Here is a 13,119-nt window from a genome sequence, read left to right as displayed (position 1 = left end):
TTTAAGTTCTAAAGTGTTGCCCAATAGTTAGCAACATCTTCTTTATTAAGTATATTTTTATATTGAAAAACTTTTCTGATCAATTAGGTTTTCACAAAATGTTTGAGTCTGCAATAAAAAAAATTGAACAAGAATGATTTTCATAAAAGAAATATAGGTAAAGTGTCTAGACATAAAATTTAAATAGGGTAAAGTGTCCAAAGACGATGAAGTTCAAATCTGATATGGTTCAACTCGCTCCATTTAGCTTTAAAATTCACTTAAGACAATGTCTGAAAGGTCTCTTGAACTTGATTTCCTATATCTAAGCACATCCAAATAAAATTTCCTAAAATTAACACAATTTAGGTAGAAAAGGATAACTCTTTTATAGAGCTTTCACATAACTATTAATATCCTAGGTCCAATTGAGCCCACAAATGAGCTCATTGGATAGTTCGATCCAAAGGCCAAACAAGTCCTAATTCCATAGTATTTCTAAAAGACTCTATTGAATAGTTCTTCTTCATTCATTTTGGAGGCCCCAAAAATAAAGCTCCAAAAAAGAACTTTTAGCGAATGAACCAACTACTAAAATATACTCCTTAAGCTCTTCAAAGTAGTACGGAATGATATTTGAAGATTGAAGTCCTTGGAAGTAAACATTCTTCTAAGACTTTAACTTACAAAAACCATTCTCATCCTCCATCTTTTGAAAGAAGTGCACTTCTAAATGATCGAGTGTTATATCAAATCACACTCATATAAACCTATACAAACTTAATAATTCAACTCCATCAACTAAATTTCACCGAACTATCATATCTTTCAAAAAAAAAACATACCCAATATATCTTGACTATTAATAATTGTAACATCCCGAGATTCAGGAAAATTTTAGTTATCTAAAATTATTGAGTTTTAATTTTCCTTTCATTTTTAAAAATGGGAATTACATTGAAATAATTGAAAAACTTTTATTGGTTAAACTGAATATAATTGATTAGATATTCGAACTAATTATCTTGAAAATGTTGAATTTTGCCTCTTTTTTTTTATTTTGGATTTTGGAGCCAACTTAAAAGATAATTAATTTTATGTGGTTTTAAACTGATTTAAATATTTGAAAGAAATTAATTTATATCAAATTGATGGATTTTGTGCCATTTAACTTGGGTTTTAAAGCCTAGGTTAAGGTAATTTGAGAAGTTAATTGATTTATTAATTTAATAGAATATTTGAAAATTTTGGAGATATTGTGATAAAATATTTTATTTATCTTTCTAAAATTTGAAAAACAAATGAAAGAATTAAGATTTTTTGAAATTAAAGGAGAGTGAAAAGAGACAGAAAATTCGAGAGAAAGTAATTCAATTTTTCAGCGACAACTTCTACAATATTGTTGATTTTCGGAGTTTGAACCGTTTGATCGTACTAAAATTTGACCAGTCCGTTCGGGACATATATAGCTTCATTTTGAACGGTTGATTGTTGTTTGAAGCTCTGGTTTGTCCGTAATCGCTGCTGAATAGAATGTGTAAAACTGGAAATCCCCCTTCTTTCTCACTCTTGCAAACTCTCCTCATGCAAGACCCTCACTGCCAGCTGCTAGCCTAAACAATTTGTGCCATCTCACAGCAACACCCACTGCCTGTTTATGATTGTCATCGCCGCTGGCACCATTATTCCCGGAATTGATATCTTGGGTAAGTTATTTGGTGTTTTATGGGTTTTCTTAGAAGATCTTGAAAAACCATCAAATTTTGGTTCAAGTTTTAGCTCACTCATATCGTTTTGATGTTGAAATAGGATTTACAGACACTCAAAGTACTTTTCGATAAGACTAAAATTGTTAGGTGTCCTTTTTTTTTTTTTGTAAGGTTTAGAGCATTTGTTGAGAAATTTTGGATAACCATTAAGTGTCGGCTAAACTTTTGTTTTTAATTGTGATTTTTGGAGATTGGATTAAAAGATCTAAAGTTGTTGTCCATTAAAGTTAAAGGTTGATTTTGGTGATATAGTTATTTGATTGTGTTGATTTTGAAGATGCGAAGTGGTTTTGGGATCAAACCATGTGTTGGGTAAGTTATTTGGAGACATTCGGGTTAAGTTGTGATTGGAATTATATCCTAAACGTTGGAATTAATTTTAATTTTGGATATAGGGTTTGATTCAAGAACTGAAGGATTTTGAGGTGTTGTTCACCAAATTTGAGATCAATTTGAAGACAATTTTGGTAAGTAATTGTACCTTGGAACTGTAAATATTTAGCCTTAATAGATGATGTAAATTGGGTTATTGGGAATTTTGGCCTTATTTTGGAAATCCTAATTTTTGGTTTATCACTAAGTACTTGGTTCGTGACCTTTTGGGCAAATAAAGTTAAGGTTGTTTGAGCTCGTATTGACTAAAACTTGAGGTAAGTGTCTTTCTATTGGTATGCCTTTAAACCAGTCGTCCCTACCACTTGGGCTGTTATCTTAAGATTAGTTGGACTATTTCTTAAGACTGTTCAGACTAATTTGACTAATTATTCTGGACTGTTTGAACTAATAATTTATGATTGATTGAACTACATGACTTAATGACATTGATTGACTGGATTGGATTGTTTTGTCTATGATGATTGTACTGTTGACTGAGTGTATATATAAAATTTTACCCTAAGATAAACGACTGTAAAATATAACATAGGAGCTATATGAAAATTGATGCATACTAAGTTATAGGGTTCTTGTTAGTTTTTCTTATCTGGGTAGGTGTGTACATTACGACTGATTCATGTTCCTTCAGGTTCATGTCTATGACTGATTTGTGGGTCTTCGGGTTACACACTATGACTGATTCATGTTCCTTCGGGTTCATGTCTATGACTGATTTGTGGACCTTCGGGTTATACACTACGACTGATTCATGTTCCTTCGGGTGCATGTCTATGACTGCTTTGTGGACCTTCGAGATTCACACTATGACTGATTCTTGTTCCTTTGAGTTTCTATCTATGACTGATTTGTGGGTTTTCGGGTTACACACTATGACTGATTCATGTTCCTTTAGGTTCATGTCTATGATTGATTTTTGGACCTTCAGGTTACACACTATGACTGATGCGTGCTCCTTTGGGATCACTACGACTGTGGTGCCTAGATAAACTAGCTAACAGGTAACCTAGAGGGCCTAGTAGCAGGTCACTTATTGGGTATTTTTATACTCATCCTTTCTTCTCTTATGTTTTTCAAGGAGTGATAGGAACAGGTTGGCGAGTGACAGACGAGACCGGTGACAGAACCATATGAGGATAAGAGAAATCACTTCCGCTCCGTCTATGTTGTTGTCATTTGAATGTTTTGAAACTAGAATTTAATGTGAGACAACAAATTTTAATGTTATGAATGTTTTCTTTATGAATATTATTTTTAGGGGACCCTGAATAAAAGTTTTGTTTATTTATTTTGGAAAAAACTATCCTTATTATTTTAATGAATTTTTATGGTAAAAAATATCTGGGTTTTAAATATATATTTAGTTGTAACGACTCTTGTTAGAGTACTCGAAAGGTCGGGTCGTTACAATAATATTTCTTGAAACATATATTTTATTACCAATAATTGCTTTGAAGATATTTGAAAAAAAAAAAAATAAAGAAGAAGAAGAAGCTTATTTTCCTAAAGTTTTGACTATGGTTTTTCTTTGAAAAAGCATTCCCCTATTTTAACCGAAATTATGAAGTTATTAGTCCTCTATCTTCTTTTTTTCTTCTTCCATTGATTTTAGTAAACATAGTTCGGTTCGTGTTTACTTAATTTTGGCAAATAAAACTTCACTAAAAAAATATATATAACATGTCATTATATTTTCGTATTGTCTTCTATTTATATAAATATTTATGTAAATGATTTTTGAATATGAAGAAAGGTATCAAATCATGTACTTTCATTTCCTGTTTCAATATATATTTCAAATAACAAGGGAGAGAATACTAAAATGGTAGAAAATATCATATCATATTTTTTTTTCACTGTCTAAATATATGTATAAATAAACCAAAATACAAAGAAAAAGACATATATAATTTCTTTGTATCCAAATTCCAAACATACTCTCAAAACATTACCAATAATTATTTCAATTAATTTTTCACACATATATTACTAATTTGCTAATTATGGATTGGGCGGTTCTTCCTCGCCGGAGTATAATCCATCGTCACCAAGTCGTTTCCAAGAACTCCGCCATGGTTTTTAGCATATGAATCGTCCTCGTTTCGATTCCTTCCTTCTACCAAACTCCTTCTGGCCGAAGAACCTAACAACATGCATGCAATAACGAGAAGTTAATACTCAATTCCTCAAAAAGATAATAAATAATAATAATGAAAATAAAATAAAATAAGTATATAAAAAAATAATAAAAAGGTTAAAACTTAAAAGTTACCTGTGGTTGTAATGAGGAGAAAAAAAAGAAAGATGAAGGCCAATAGCTGAAGGAGGTTATTGCATGAAACTGCTGATACCTTCTGAAGAACCATATTTTTTTTTTGCAATATTAAAAAGCTACTTTGAGAGAGCTTATATTTTGGGTAATTATTTCTCAAGAATTTTCCTTATATAGAACTTGGATTTTGTCTCTACATAATTATTGTCTTTTGCTATTATTGAAACTAATAATTGTTATGCATAGCATCTTATTATAATTTAAATGGTCAGTATTCTGTTACATGTTTTTCTTTTGTATGTAAGTTGTTTTATCTCTTTAAAACCACAAAAGTACACTCTCCACTATTGATATTTTCAGTTCTACTTATTATTGAAATATATTTAATTTCTGCAACTAATTTTAGAATTGTGTTTAATAGGATATGAACTTTAAAAATTAATGTTTAGTCTCTAAAATTTTTAATTTTGTGTTTAATTTAAAATGTTTTAATAGGTCTTCCAATTTTCAATAAGAAATATGAAATTATTTTACATGGTGTAATATTTTAAGTATTTACTTCTTTACATAAATTTAAATACTCTAAATTTTTTAAACATAAAATTTAATTTTGTATCAAATAAGCCCATAAATTATAGAAATTATCGAATAGTTTAAAATCGATTAGATCCAAAATTAAGAGTTTAGAGATAAGCATTCTTAGTTAATCGAAGAATCAATTACATACAACTTTAAAGTTCGTGTCTAAAGTTTGTAATTTAACTTGGGGGAGGGGCTACACTATAAATAATATTACTCTGACATAACTATTAAGATGAATATTAGAAGAATACGCCGTAATATTATTATTTCATAATTAAAAGGTTAAAAATCACTTTTAATCCCTAAACTTTCATGAAAGTAATAATTTAGTCATTGTGAATTTTGGTTTATAATGATTTAGTCATTTAATTTTCAATTTTGTAACAATTTAATCCCTAAACTTTATTATGTAATAATTTAGTTATTGTACTTTCAAATTTGTAACAATTAAGTCCCCTATTGTAGAAATTACTGTTAAGATTTAATAAGATTTCTTGCATAAATAAACCGATAAACTAATTAGAACTCAATATTGTCTGCATCATAAAATAATAAAAATTGACATCTTATTTTGATAAATATATTTACGTTAAAAGACTACATTGTTATGAATTTAAAAGTAAAAGGACTAAATTGTTACTTACTAAAGTTCACGAACTAAATTGCTACAAAATTGAATGTACATGGACTCAATCGTTATAAACCAAAGTTCATGGACTAAATTATTACTTTCATGAAGGTTTAGAGACCAAAAGTGTTTTTTAACCTATATAATATAGTAAATAGTAGTGGGAAAATATTTTTTAGTTCTTGAGTTTTGGGTCTAGTTTCTAATATTTGGTTCCTAACTTTAAAAATGTTATATTTTTAGTCTTTTAAGTTTTGAGTTTAATTTTAATTTAGTCCATATGCTTCAAAATGTTACCATACTTACACTTTTAGCTTTAATTTTTCTTGAGGTTTGACTTTTGAGTTTTATTTCAATTTAATCCTTAACTACATTTCAATAGTTACACTTTTAACCTCAATTTTTTTTTTTAATTAAGTACTCACTTTCCGGTCTTTAAGGTTCTTGTCTATCAAATAATTTTAAAAATTAAAAGAATTATACTTAATTAAGTTTCACTATTGATCATCACTATTAAAATTAATTTTAAAACTTCACTTCATAATTATTTTAAATTAATTAATAGACATTAACATCAAAATTAAAAGTGAATATTTAGTGAAATAAGTTAAAAAACATAAATCTTGAAATTTAATTAGGGATCAAATTGAAACAAAACTCAAAATTAAAGGAGTTAAAAGCCTAATATTTTAAAATCTACGGACTAAATAGAAATCAAACTCAAAACTTAGGAACTGAAAGTGTAACCGTTTGGAATTATCTAGACTCAAAATTTAGGAAAAAAACATATTTTTCCTTTTTTATGATTTATTATCAATGATTCAAAAATTAGTAGGATTAATTAATTTATCAAGAATTTATAAAACAATGTGCTTGACATGATAAAAATTATAGTAATAATTGCTTTTCTTTCACATGCATGTTTTTCTTTTCTTCTTTTTTCTAAATTGTTGTGTTTTTTATGTCTTGTTTCAATTTAATTATGGGGTTGTTGTGTGTGTGCTTTTTTTCCCTTTTAATTTTAAATGAAAATTACTATATATAATATTCCCTTCTTTAATTTTGGGCAAAACAATAAAAGAAAAAAAAGACAGTGTGGCTCTTCAAACTTTAGATTTGGAGGTTTTAAGGTGTTGTGTGAATGAACAATGTAGAGACAACTAGGGAACAACTTCAAGCATTTAGGATTCTTTAGGGCACAAGAGGAATCAATATTTCACCCAGAGAACATTTTTACATCTTTGTAATCTTATTGAAATAATCTTAAAGTTATGTTTGATAATCACTTCTATTCATTTTCTAAAAGAATTAGGTTAAAAAATACTTTTATTTCATAAATTTTCATGAAAGTAAAAATTTAGTCACTTAACTTTAATCGGTAACCATTTAGTCTCAGTACTTTCAAATTTGTAACAATTTAGTCTCTGAACTTTAATAAATTAACAATTTAGTCCCTATACTTTCAATTTTTAACAATTTAGTCTCTATCATGAAAAATACTATTAAAATTAAGTGTCAGCTTTTATTACGTTATGATTTAGTCTAATAAATTTGATTTTCAATCAGCTCATTGATCTATATGTATAAGAAGTTTTACTAAATCGTAATTACAAATTGTAAAGTATAAAGTCTAAGTAATTATTTATTCAAGTTCAAGAACTAAATTATTACAAATTTGAAAGTACATTGACTAAATCGTTACTAGTTAAAGTTTGGGGGTTAAATTATTACTTTTATGAAAGTTGGACTAAAAGTGTTTTTCGCCAAAATATTAAGCTTATAAATACTATTTTCACCTATGATTTTTTTTAAAAAAATTTTGTTGTCTATATTTTACAATTATTAGTGAAATAGAAAAATTAAAAAGTTGTTTTTGGTTTTTGAATTTGACTAATAATTTAAATATTTTTTAGTGTTAGTTTGGATCACAAATATTATTTTATGTGTATAGATTTTAAATATAAGAAATTTAAATGTCTAAGATAATTGAACTCTTGTTTGGATAGGAGAGTTGAATGCTTTCGTTTGTTTGGTCAACTTTGTAAGAAGAAGTAAAAATTACATAATTACGTATAAACTATTAAAGGGAAAAATAATAAAATTTTTGTCCATAAATTTTGGATCTAGTTTCCTTTGGTATATAGGTTTCAAAATATTACCGTTTTTGTCTCTAAGTTTTGAGTTTGATTTTAATTTATTCTCTAGGTTTCAAAAAGTTACAATTTCACACTTGATTATTGAGTTTTGTTATAATTTTGATCCTTAGATTTCCAGATTTACACTTTAAACTTCAAATTTTCGTTAAATACTCCCTTTCAGTATTAATATTTATTAATTAATTTAAATTTAAGACAACCAAATTGATATAATCATAAATTAAATTTAATATTCACTACTAAAAAAATTAGACTACTTGACGTTTTTCCAGTGTCGAGTAAAGGGTATACTTGACACTTATAAAAGCGTCAACTATTCGAGTGTCAAGTATAGTGTGATAACTTGACTACGAAAAAACGTCAAGTAATATGTTTCTTGATACAATTTTCGTGTCAAGTAAGATAATACACTTGACATTGGTGGTATGTCAAGTTTATTTGGGTGTCAAGTATAGTGTGATACTCTTTGACGTTTTTTATATGTCAAGTATATTTCTTTTTGTTTTCAAATTCAATGCCCCAATCGATATTCTCATTTTCTACCTTATATTTCAACAATACAATTACACAAAATAAATAAACATTATACATTTAAGATCTATCAACTCAATATATTCACTAAAAATCTATATGTTCAACTATGAACACTCCTCACAAATTACAACAATATTTCTCTTTCACATGTACATGCACAAAATAAAATCTCAACTATTGCTTTTGTATACAAAACTCAACTTTCAACAAACACAAAAGTGACAAATTGTTTAATAAATAACCTCTCAACAAAGTACATTATTTAATCTATACATTGAGCTTTGACGTCTAAAGATCGAGAACTAAGAGTCAGACAAGCCATGTTTAAACAAGTTGATAACTGGTAGAAATACAAGTTATTGTAGCCTTTTATTTAGAATTTTGGAGGGCTAACAAGTAGAATATGCAGTGATTATACTAAGAATTCATGTAAAAAGTGAGCTTGCGTCGATCAACATTAAGAATCTCGGTTAACCCAATATTATACGTTATTCTGCGTCAAAATGTCTATCTTTTGTAGCTATCGCAGGAACTGATCGCATGCGGTGAATCCCAGACCATCGCAAGGGTGATCGCATACATTCATTGCATGGATGTTGTGGCTATTAATCGCATGCGTCCATCGCATAGAGGTTGCGGTTATCGGATAATAACCATGATAGAAGGATGAACGCAAGGGTGGTGGAATGCGATGGTACTTCGAAAACCAAGCATGAACACATACATTGGGAGTATCAAAAAGATGATTTTAACATTTCACCTACCACACCGTTAGTAACAGAGATTCAGAGCAGGACCATTAATGTTGTCAGCGATTGAGCTCTATAAATAGAGCCTTAAAGCCCAACTTCAAATCATCTGAGCTTCTTCCTTAAGACAGATCCTGATATCATAGATGAAAGCGTGAGAAGACATTCTTTGAGAGTTCTTCATTCTTTCAACCATTCCGAGTGATGACCAGAGCTTTGTCGGAGATAGATCTCGAGAGAGACTACTCCACCACCCATCCATGGCACCACCAGCAGCCTTGACACACATATGATGGAAGCAAGACATTGCCTACATCTGGCCCTTCATCTCTCTTCTTTCTCTATATTGTATTACATTTTGGCTTCAGACATTAATACATTTTGTAATCAATGCATCTCTTGATTTCCTTCGATTCCATCTTCATTTACCTCTTCTTTATCATTCTTTACTGTCATTGCAACAACTAAGTAAGATTCTAAACTATCGAGAGGTGTGCGTTGCGCGAGTATAGTGAGTAAATCCTCTTTGCTTAGTGTGAAGTTGTAGCAACACTTGTCTATGAGCGATTGCAATGCTTGTCTATGAGCTGATCAGCGGCAATTAACTGCCCGAGAGGGTAAGTAGTGGAACTCACTGAGCAAAGTAAGCAGTATTCCTAGAAATAGGAATAATCTTATGTCAACCATGTTTTATGTGATTATTCCTAGATTTCTTATGTCAACCATGTTTTATGTGATTATCTTGTCTTATGAGTGCATCACTCATCATTTGGACATATTTGAAAGAGTAGTCTAAAGACCAAATCTAGGCTTGAGAGAGTCATAATGGATCACATAAGCAAGGATAGAGACTTAGAAATAAGTTCTATTTGCTATTTACACAGCGCATGCGCCATAAAACTAGGATATGGTAGTATGCAGTCACCTTGTTTTACGTGTATTAGATCATATAAGCAAGAATAGAGACTTAGACATAAGTCCTATCGACATTATTGCATATGCATCACATGCGTATATATATTTGTGTATAGCATGATCGCATAACTTGTGCTGGCTGGGGTTATCCTTGCGATCAAGCTTAGTGATGCGGTGAAGTCATCCCCTCCACCATTTTATCTATTTTTCCATGCATCTTTTCACACATTAATAGTTGTCGTGTCTCTACCAGCTCTCATAGTCATGCTTCCATTGCTTAATCTGTTTAGTTAGGAGTAGGAGTAGCGCATAGTTCCTTAACTTCATTATTCTTTTATTCTTCGCCGCAAACATATTACGTCGCAACATTTAGTTACAAGTCCCTGAGTTCGATCTCAGATCATCCCGAAAAACTTGCGTTCTCGTTATACTTAGCGAAAGAGCAAGAAAACTTGTGGCAAGAATGGATGGTCATCACATATGTTCTTAAACGCATAGTGCACATCCCTTAGTCCAACGCATGACCAGCGACGCATGGAGACCAACGCATATCATAAGACGCATGCATAGTTACTCTCCATTTTCCACCCATCACAAGTCAACCTGCAAAATAGAATAAAGGGTGATAACATGAAATTTCAAAATATATAAATAAGTGTTAAAATACAATAATGTAATCCAACCTACGAAAAGTTCAATGGTTAACAAACGCAAATTCCAGCAACTATGTAATAATTCCAAAAGAGTTTCAAGGCCTTAATACCTATCAAAACGTCCAATCATCGTTAACTTTGTTGGATAGCAGCTTCAATCCCTTGAAATCTTTGAATTGAACATCAAAAATTGAAAATAACTCACTTATTAGACCAATACTTCAATGGGTAACAAAGAACTATTAATACTAACCTCCAAACTTACCAAAACCTTGCGAATATCGGTTTCAAACCTATTGGATAGCAACTTAACTCCTTCCAACACTTCAATCTAACACAAAAAAAGTGACAGGTATTACTAAGTTAATGTCAAAACTTATTGAGTGTTCAAAAATTTTTAAGTAAAACCACCAACACCAACCAAAATATTGTGGGCAACAATGGAACAAACCCAATATCAAACAACAAATAAGATATACCTCATATACTTATCGAAAATCTTACCGAAATTAATATCAACCTGTTGGACAGCACATTAATGTTCTCCGAATCTTGAATCTAAAGCCAAATCACAAAGAGTATCAATCAATTTGGGTAAAAAAAAAATTATGGGTATTTAAAAATTTCCAAGAAACCCACTAAAGTAATTAAAACTCACCAAACTTACCAAAACCTTACCCAAAAATACAAGATTCCAGCGAGATGGAGTATAGATTTGACGAAATAGAGTGAAGCCACACTTGAACAGATTTGTTACAAAGCTAGACCTCAACGAAGACGTGGATGACCTCGACGACAACAAGTAGATTTGGCTAGACCAACTTGACTAAAGTAAAGGAAGCGGTTGGGGGCGTTCGGCTACAAATTTGGGTGGAGTTGAAGCGACGGAAGTGACGGAAGCAATGCAAACGTTCGACTACAGATCTGGGCACGGCTGTAGTAATGGAAGCGGTTGAGGGTATTCGACTACAAATCTGGGTAGGGCTGAAGACTTGCAAACGACGAGAAAGAGTGCTGGCGCGGTTGAGCAGATGACAGAATGAAAAACTCAATAACAGCGGCGCGAACGAAGGCGAGGGGAGAATGAAGGTTGACGATGGTTAGGGCTCTCGAGCACATGGAAGAAGAAAAAAAATTGGGGGGAAGGGGAAGGTCGTGAGTGAGATGGTGAAAGAGGAGAGAAAGGGAAATGAAAATGGGAGAGGGAAATGTTATTTTATTTGATAATTTTGGTAGGAGGGAAATCATTAAAGTCTCTACATGATCGCTGAGTAAAAAATAAAGTCTCTACACGATCGCTGAGTAACACTATACGATCGTCTACCAAATACTACACGATTGTTAAGCTTGACTACACGATCGCTTAGCTTTGCTACACGATCATTGAGTAACAAAATGCTATACGATCGCCTACCCAATGCTATACGATCATCTATCAAATGCTACACGATCACTGAGCTTGGCTACACGATCGCTTAGCTCTGCTACATGATCCTTGAGTAACAAAATGCTATACGATCGCCTACTAAATGCTACACGATCACTTAGCTCTGCTACACGATCGCTAAGTAACAAAATGCTATACGATCGCCTACCCAATGCTACACGATCGCCTACCAAATGATATACGATTGCCTACCAAATTGGAGGCCTATCAAATATCTGAAATATTCCGTCAATCTCCATTTTTTTAACCTTTTTACTTGACACGAAAGAAATGTCAAGTAAGAGTTTCTTATACTTGACATGTGAAACGTGTCAAGTAAGAACTTATATTACTTGATACGAAAATCATGTCAAGTAAAGGTTCGCGTGAAAATATCCAAAATATTCCGTCAATCTCTGCTTTTTTAACCCTTTTACTTGACACGAAAAAAATGTCAAGTAAGAGCTTTTTATACTTGACACGTGAAACGTGTCAAGTAAGACCTTATATTACTTGACATGAAAATCGTGTCAAGTAAAGGTTCGCGTGAAAATATCTTAAATATTCCGTCAATCTCCGCTTTTTTAACCCTTTTACTTGACATTTTTTTGTCCAAAATCATATTACTTGATGTTTTTTTTCCACAGAAATGTCAAGTAATTAAAAACTACAAGTGTCAAGTAATGTAGATTTTATAGTAGTAATTATTTAATAATTAAATGTAAGTTTTCCCCCGTTGCAAGGAGATGTAGCTTCTTGAAGTGATGGCGATATGATCTGGTCTTGAGAGTATTTCTTCAATCCATATTTTGAATATTTTTGTTCTGATTGCTTAGAGGTAGTCAATATGTTGAATAATGTTGCTGTCGATATTTCTGAAGTCTCTTTATTTATTACGGAGGCTAAGGATTAGGGCGATAAGTTGGGAGTTGTCGCTTTCTCCCATTTTCACCTAGTAATAATATTCGAACTTTGATGGATCAAGAGTCTTCAATCTTACATTTCTCTTATCTTGCATGGTTTACACTACTTCTGTTTGGAGTGATGGTATGGTTTTTAGTGC

This window comes from Benincasa hispida, chromosome 10 (genome assembly GCF_009727055.1).
Source record: "Benincasa hispida cultivar B227 chromosome 10, ASM972705v1, whole genome shotgun sequence".
NCBI classification, from domain to species: Eukaryota; Viridiplantae; Streptophyta; class Magnoliopsida; order Cucurbitales; family Cucurbitaceae; genus Benincasa; species Benincasa hispida.
The sequence above is the reverse complement of the archived record's forward strand: the minus strand, read 5'-3'. Positions refer to the sequence as shown.